The 8,503-nt window shown below is 46.6% G+C and overlaps 1 pseudogene; it reads right to left on the bottom strand.

Annotated features, from left to right (window-relative positions):
- Window positions 1-5,169: 5,169 nt before the first annotated feature.
- LOC126948944 (transcription factor NF-E4-like) lies at window positions 5,170-7,539 on the bottom strand (annotated as a pseudogene).
- Between the last annotated feature and the right edge of the window lie 964 nt (window positions 7,540-8,503).

Genomic DNA, 8,503 nt, shown 5'->3' with positions numbered 1-8,503 from the left:
TTCCTACATGCACGTACTGCATAGTGGTGAAGTCTGGCCTTTTTCTGTGCCCATCAACCAAAGAGTGAACATTGTACCCCATAAGTAGCTTTCCAACTCTCACTCCCATCCCACCCTATCTGTAATTTCCAGTGTCTAGTACTTCACTCTGCATGTGCATGCCTACCCATTGTTTAGTTCCCACTTATAAGTAAGAACATAAGGTTTTTGACTTTCTCTTTCTGAGTTATTTCACTTAGGATAATGGCCTGCATTTCCTCCATGTAGCTGCAAAATACATGATTTCATTCTTTTCTATGGCTGAGCAGTATAAATGGTATAAATATGTATTACATCTTCTTCACCCAGTCCTTGATTGATAGACAACTAGGTTGATTCCGCATCTTTGCTATTGTGAATAGTGCTGTGATAAATACATGACTGCAGGTATGTTTTTGATATAATGATTTCTTTCTCTTTGAATATATACCCAGTAGTGAGATTTCTGAATTGATTATTAATTCTATTTTTCATTTATTAGAGAAATCTCCATAGTATTTGTAAGGTTCTTGTATAGGTTCAAACCCCGAGAGTGTGCCAACAGAAAACATGAGGCAGTGTGGAGCAACATGCTATTTTAATGAGCACCTGAGTGCAGATGGGCTGAGGCCTAAAATGACGTCAGCACCAAATGAGGACAGGGCAGGGGTTTTAAGGTCTCCTGTAAACAGGAAGTGTCCCAGTCTGACGTGACTGCTAAACAGTACCCAGACAGCCTCTTTCTCAATCTTCAGGGGTACGTGTCTTCCGGCAAGAGTAGGTGTCTTCCGGCCGGCTCTCTTCCTGCTTCTGCTGTCTTGCTGGCACAAGTGGCCTTGCACATTGGGACTGAGTCTGAGAAGGGAGGAGTTACTCATCCCTTCAAGCTTTCAGCCCTGGGGAGAATCTTCCACTCCTGTCTATTTGGTTATAGAAAAAAGGGAAAAGGGGCGACTTTCTTAATAACTACTTCGGACGTGACATAGGGGTGATGTGGGTACCTTGGAAGAAGAAAACTTTAATTTTGGGGGGTATTCTTGAGAGATGGGTTGGTATTCATTGTGTCACTGTAGTAGGAGCATCGTCTGGATTGTCTGGCAGTTAACCGTAGTTTCAACAAGAGTTTTAATGACTTTTGTTATTAGTGGAATAATACAGGGGAGAAATAGAAGGAACCCAATGATGAAAATTACCATCCTTACCAGGGTTTTAAATTCTCCTAAATTAAAGAACCCCCATCCTAGAAGGTTTGTTGGGTCCCATCCCTTCCAGATTTGGACTGGTATATGGGCTACTTTTCTGATGTTTGAAGCGATTTCCAGTACTGCTTCTCCGTTATTATCTATGTTAAGACAACAATTGGAGATACTAAACTTGACACAGGCCCCACCCTCTTCTGCTAATAAGCAGCCTAGTGCTAGCCTGTTTTGATAAAATTGCTGCACGCATTTGGTTTTGTTGTTGTGTGAGCATTTCCAGGGCTAAGGTGGTTTGGTTAGTGATTATCTCTAGAACAGCCTGTAGTCTAATTATTCTATTTAGCATATTTATAGGAAGGTGATAACCCCATGAACCATCCTCAGCCCAAGAGACAGGACCGTAATATTCAATGATCCATTGCAGAGGCCATTTGTCCTCTTGCCATCTTTGGCTTCCTCCTACCTTTAAGGATCATTTTTCTTTGTTTAGGTTATTATATGCAGGGACTCCGAGGGTGTTGCCTGCTGTTCATGTTTTGGAGGAAGTAGTAGCCTTGGGGGTGAGCTTGACCCCTGGTGCAATGGACCCAGTTGGGGAGTCCGTGGACTCTCACTGCAGTTGGCGTGCTAAGTATCACAGTGTAGGGACCTGTCCACTTTGGTTGTAGTTTTTGGTGAGGGTCGGGTTGGCAGATAAACAAGTCTGTGCCTGCAAGACAGTTATGTTGAGAGGACAAGGAGGTGTCGACAAGGAGAGGCATGGCCTCATTTGCTGCTTCACAAATGAAAGACCGTGTCTGGATTAAGGAGGGGAGGTAATTCCCGAGTGGCTCGGAGTCTGGTAAGGGTGGAGGCCCTAAGACAAAAGTTCAGCCATACATGATTTTAAAGGGACTATAAAAAGACCGTGCTTTTGGTGTTGCACGGAGTCTTATGAGGGTGAAAAGGAGACGTTTTGTCCATGACTGACGGGTTTCTAGAGCCAGCCAGCTTGGTGAGTTGTGCTTTAAAGAGAGAGTTAATTTGTTCAACTTTGCCTGAAGACTGAGGTCTGTAGGGTGTGTGGAAAACCCATTTTATCCCTAAGGATGTAGAGACGCCTTGGGTAATTTGGCTGATAAAGGTGGTCCCTTTATTGGACATGATGGATGCTGGGAGTCCAAAATGGGGAATTATATGCATGATGAGAGTTTGTGTGAGGATATTTGCACCTTCTGAAGTTGTTGGGAATGCTTCTACCGACCCGAAGAAAGTACAGACAAAGACTAGAAGACAGCAGAGCTGTTTATCGGGCAGTGTGGAAGTGAAATCTACTTGCCAATCTTGCACAGGTACCTGGCCTTGGGCTTGGTGGGTAGGAAAAGGCTGAAGCTGGAGGAAGCCCTGGGGTGACACTGAGTGGCAGATAGAGCAGGACTGGGTAATTTCTCGAAAAAATGGCTGGAAAAGTGAGGACAAGTGAGAATAGGACAGAGAAGTTGCAGGAGAGATTTGTAACTGACATGGAAAGAGTTGTGAAGGCTTTGGAGGATAGAGATCGTTTGAGAGTGAGGAAGAATGAAGCACCATTCCTTGACATAACATGGTCCCTGCCTTTAAAGGTTTTGGGCTCGGAAGTCCTCCTTTTCTTCTGAGGAGTAAAGCAGAGAGAACAAGGACAGAGACAGAAACTGGCCTTGCATGGGTTGTAGGGCTACTTGTTTGGCTACCTGATCTGCTAGTGCATTTCCAGCCAATATAGAATGGTCTGGGGTTTGGTGGTCCCTGCAATGAATGATGGCAACTTTCTGTGGGAGCCTGGCAGTTTGAAGGAGCTTGCTAATGAGAGAGCCATTTATGACACGAGTGTCTTTTGCAGTTAGGAAACCCCGTTCTTTCAGGATGGATGAGTGTGAGTGCACTACATGGAATGCATAATGAGAATTTGAATATATGTTGATCTGTTGTCTGGCTGCTAAAGTGAGAGCTCAAGTGAGGGCAGTGAGTTCAGCTTTTTTGGAGGTGGTGCCTAGGAGGAGCATATTGGCTTCAATAGTGTGGGGGAGTGACACTATAGCATAGCCAGCATGTCAGTGTCCTTGATGTAGGATGGACCTGCCATCTACAAACAAGTAAAGGAGACATCTGGAAGGTTAGGTTTGGAAAATGTATAAGAAAGGTTTGAACAGTGTTCACACAGAAGTGTGTAGGGTCTTGGGTGGTTGTAGCTTCACGTAAGAGCATGGCTGGGTTTAGACAGGAGCTGGTTAGCATGGTGGTGTGGGGAATTTCTATGAATAGAGTATACAGCTGGAGGAACCATGGGGCAGAGAAGAGACTTAGTACACTGTGGTGAGTTAGCATGTCTTTGATGTTATGGGTTGAATAAACTGCTAGGTTGTCATGCAGAGATAGTTTTAGGCTTCAAGGGTGAAGACAGCAGCTGCTGCCAATGCTCAGAGCCTGGCAGGCCATCCAAGAACTGTGGCTTCCAGCTCTTTAGAGAAGTAGGCAACAACCTGGAGGATGGGTCCCTTACACTGGGTTAGAACACCTAGTGCCACTCCATGCCATTTGTAGGTATATAGAGAGAAAGGTTTGGTGAGGCCTGAGAGAGTGAGGAGGGGGGCTGAGATGAGAGCCTTTTGGAGTAGATAGAAAAGTTGGGTAATGGGCTGTGCAGGTTTTAAAGGCTCACAGAGAGGGCCTTTAGCAGCTTCGTATAATGGTTCGGCAAGTAGAGCGAAGGAGGGAACCCAGAGCTTAAAAAGAGAATTTCTTGTTTAGTTTGAAGAGGCAGGAGGGACTGGAGGAGGGATATGTGGTTGGTTGTGTGCCCTTGGGTTTGCGGGGTAAGAGCTAGGCCTAGATAGGGGACTGAGGTGACTGAGGGAGTGAATATTTGTGCTTTCTTAGGGGAGATCCAATACCCCCATTCTGCCAAGAAATTTAAAAGAGAGACAGTATGGGTGTTGCAGTCTCTTTCAGAGGGGCTACACAGGAGCAAATCATCAACATATTGAAGGAGAGTGGACAGTTTTAGGGATAAGGTACAGAGGTCATGAGCAAGGGCCTTCCCAAAAGGGTGGGAGCTGTCTCTGAAACCTTGAGGTAGTACACACCAGGTGAGCTAACGTGAAAGGTGGGTATCAGAGTTTTCCCATGTAAAGACAAGGAGGTCTTTAGAATCAGGGTGTAAAGGAATTGTGAAAAAAAAAGCATCCTTTAGGTTTAGAATAGAATAACGGGTGGTACTGGAGGGAATTGTGGAAAGGAAAGTATATGGGTTAGGAACCACTGACATACTGGGAGTATAGTTTGGTTAATGAGCCTGAGGTCCTGGACTAAGTAAGTTCCATCTGGCTTTTTAACATGTAGAACCGGTATGTTAAAAGGGGAGTTTGTTGGGCAGAGTAGGTGACTGGCAGGGAGGCGAAAAATGATAGGCTTTAGGTCTGTGAGAGCAGCTTGGGGGATGGGATACTGCTTCTGTGATAGGAACTGGGTGGGCTCTTTAAGGTTAATGCAGATGGGGGTGTGGTGTTCTGCGACTGAGGGTGTGAAAGTACCCTAAACAGTGGGGTTAACTATGGATGGGGGATAAGGAAAAGTTGCATGTTTTAAGGTGGGAGGTTGGAGGAGTAGAAGAAAGTTAGATGCCTGGAGGGGTCTGGGTTGATGCGTAGGGTACTATGGGGAACATGGAAGTGGAGAATAGTTTGGAGTTTTGAAAGGATGTCTCTGCCTAGGAGTGGAGTTGGTAATGAGGGCAGGACTAAGAAAGAGTGAGTGAAGGAAAAGGTGTGAAGGGAGCAGAAAACTAGAGGGGTGGCTCGGGGTTAGGAGACTTGTCCATCAATTCCCACAACAGAGACTTGGGAGGACAGGATGGGTCCCGAAAAATTAGGTAAAGTAGAGTAGTTTTCCCTGGTATTAATTAAAAAGTATACTGGCCTACCTGCCACCATCAGAGTTACCCTTGGCTCGGATGAAGAGATAGTAGTTGCTGGGGCATCCATCCCAGGGCACCATCAGTCTTCAGCAGCAAGTCCGATGAGATCCAAGTAGGAAGTTTTGGCCAGCTCAGGAAGGGATGGGGGCAGTCCTTGAGGGGGCCACTCACAGTCTGACTTCCAGTGGGGTTCTCCACAGAGGGGGTCATGGCCTGATGGGCTTACCTTGGTTTGGGCATTGTCTGGACCAGTGGCCTTCATTGCCACACTTGAAACAGGTGCCAGGTGGAGGTGGATTGCTAGGAGGCTTCTGTGTGGAGCTGCGGCCCCATGGGCCTGCAGGGCCCCTGATGGCGGAGGCAAGCATTTGAAACTCTGCCTGTTTTTGCCTTTTACTTTCATCATCATGATTGTTAAAGACTTTGAAGGCTAAATTAAGAAGGTCTCGTTGTGGGGTTTGAGGGCTGTTGTCAAGCATCTGAAGCTTGCGCCAGATATCGGGGGTGAGTTGGAAGATGAACCAAAGGTTTAAGATAGTGGTTCCTTCTGAGCTGGCTGGGTCTAGGTTGGTATACTTTATAAAGACTTCAGTTAAATGAGAGAGAAAAAGGGCTGGGTTTTTGTCAGGACCTTGAATGATTTCTGAAAGTTTTTCATCGTTTACTGCTTTATGGGCACCCTTTTTGAGTCCTGCAAGGAGATACACAATCATGTGGTCTCAAGGTGGCATCCAGAGGCCCTGTCTTGATAATCCCAGTGGCGGTCCTGGTTGGGGACAGCCTCTGTGCCAGTAGGCTGGGCAGGAGTTTGGTGATGAATTATGTCAGCATGTGCCTGAGCTAGAGTCCAGATACAATCCTGGTCTTCTGGGATGAGGGTGGAAGACAGGATAACATAGAGGTCATGCCAGGTTAGTTCATAAGACTGGGTAAGGTACTGAAACTCCCTAATATAAGAGGTAGGGTCTTCTGGATATGAACTGAATCTTTTGTTAATTTGAGAGAGGTAAATGAGGGAGAAGGGAATATGAACTCTAACAATACCTTCAACTCCTGCTACTTCCTGAAGGGGGCACTCTAGCACGGGTGCTGAAAGTAAGGGTGGGGCATGGGCCAAAGATGGCGCATGAAAGAGTATGGGTGGGAGAGAAGAAGCCAGAAGTGGTTGCTGCTGAGGGTTTGATGGGGGAAGAGGGGTTAACAAGCAGTGGAGGATAGATAGGGGTGTAAGGTGGTGGGATGGGTTTACAAGCCACAGGAGAGGGTGGTGGGGGAGGAGAATGGGTACAGACAATATTAGAATTGTCCTGAGGAGAGGACAGTGTAGGAAAAGAGATGGATACTGCTGACTGGGAAGATGGCGGCTGGAAAGATGGCAACTGAGAAGATAGCAACTGGGAAGACGGCTGAGAAGATGGCAGCTGAGAAGATAAAGAGAAGGCTTGGGGGGTTAAGGAAGACAGTTGAGAGGGAGATGTAGGGGCTGGGAGGGCTGGACAGCAGTCTACTGGATCCAAGGAGGAAAAAAAGGTAGGTAGGGTTGGGAGGAGAAAGGCGATCAGGGCGGCGAGAATGCAGGGGAATGATTAGAACAGGTGAGCAAGAATTGCAGAGGTTGGGCTGTGATCTGACTACAAAAAGCCTGGACATAAGGAGTTTCTCCCCATTTCTCCATTCATCAGCAATAATTGCTTAAGTCCGTTAAAATTGTAAAGTCGAATGTTCCATTTGCGGGCCATTTGGACCCATTATCCAATTTGTATTGTGGCCAGACTGAATTGCAAAAACAGACAAAGCGCTTAGGGTGGATATCTTGCCTGAAGCCTAAGGTTTGCAGGTTTGCAGGTTTTTATGAGGCAGCCTAGAAGGCTGTCCTTTGGAATGGAAGACTGGGAATTTCCCATAATGGTAGGGTAGACTCAGGAGAACAGGGAAACCGAGACCATCCTGGACGCCGGAGGGAGATGATAAAAGGAGTGATTGTCACTGCTGTCTTTTTCGTTCCTGGAATGGGATCAATGGCTTAGAGGCGTCCCCCTAAGACCAGATGATTAGCAAGTGCCTGGCACATGCTGGAGCCTTCTTGAACCAACGTTGGATTTTCACACGAGAAACCAAGGGAGGCCATGTGGATTTTTCCCTGTTAACGGGGTTCCTGGGAAACTTACCAGTAGGCGAGATCAGTGACCCATGTGCATGCACAAAAAAGCGACTGGAGGCTGAGGAGCTTCCATTGTCTGGCTGCTGTGGCCTGCTCTACAGGATGGAGGGGTAGGTCCACAGGGGATGCAGACCTGAGCCCCTCCTGGGTTTCTGCACCAGATGTAAGGTTGTCATATAGGTTCAAACCCCACGAGTGCACAAACAGACAACATGAGGCAGTGTGGAGCAACATTTTTTTTTTGGAGAGGGGGACAAGAGTCTCACTCTGTCTCTCAGGCTGGAGTGCAGTGTCATGATCTCAACTCACTGCAACCTCCGCCTCCAGGGTTCAGGTAATTCTCCTGCCTCAGCCTCCTGAGTAGCTGGGATTACAGGTGTGTGCCACCATGCCTGGCTATTTTTTGTATTTTTAGTAGAGATGATGTTTCACCGTGTTAGCCAGGATGGTCTCAATCTCCTGACCTCATGATCCTCCTGCCTTGGCCTCCCAAAGTGCTGAGATTACAGGCATGAGCCAACACCCCCAGCCCAGCAACACGTTGTTTTAATGAGCACCTGGGTGCAGGGGGGCTGAGGCCTAAAATGGAGCCAGCACCAAATGAGGAGGGAGTAGGGGTTTTAGGGTGGTCTCCTGTAAACAGGAAGTGTCCCAGTCTGACGTGACTGCTACTTAGTACGCAGAAGGCCTCTTTCTCAATCTTCAGGGGTACATGTCTTCCGGCAAGAGTAGGTGTCTTCTGGCCAGCTCACTTCCTGCTTCTGCTATCTTGCTGGCACATGCTGCTGGCACAAGTAGCCTTGAACCTTGGGACTGGGCCCTAAGAATGGAGGAATTACTCATCCCTTCAAGCTTTCAGGCCCTGGGAAGAATCTTTCAGTATTCTCCATAAATGTTATACTAATTTACATTCCCGTCAACACTGTATAAGCATTCCCTTTTCTGCACATCCTTACCAACATCTGTTATTTTTAGACTTTTTAATGATAGCCATTCTGACTGGTGTAAGATGGCTCAAATTTTGGTTTTAATTTGCATTTCTCTGATGTTTATTGATGTTAAGCACTTTTCATGCATTTGTTGGCCGATTGTATGTCTCCTTCTGAAAAATGTCTGTTTATGTTCTTTGCTTGTTCTTAATGGGGTTATTTGTTCTTTTCCTGTTAAGTTGTTTGACTTCCTTGTGAATTCTGT

This window comes from Macaca thibetana, chromosome 2 (assembly GCF_024542745.1).
Source record: "Macaca thibetana thibetana isolate TM-01 chromosome 2, ASM2454274v1, whole genome shotgun sequence".
Lineage (NCBI taxonomy): Eukaryota > Metazoa > Chordata > Mammalia > Primates > Cercopithecidae > Macaca > Macaca thibetana.
Note: the sequence above shows the minus strand (reverse complement) of the source record. Positions and strands in the feature narration are given on the sequence as shown.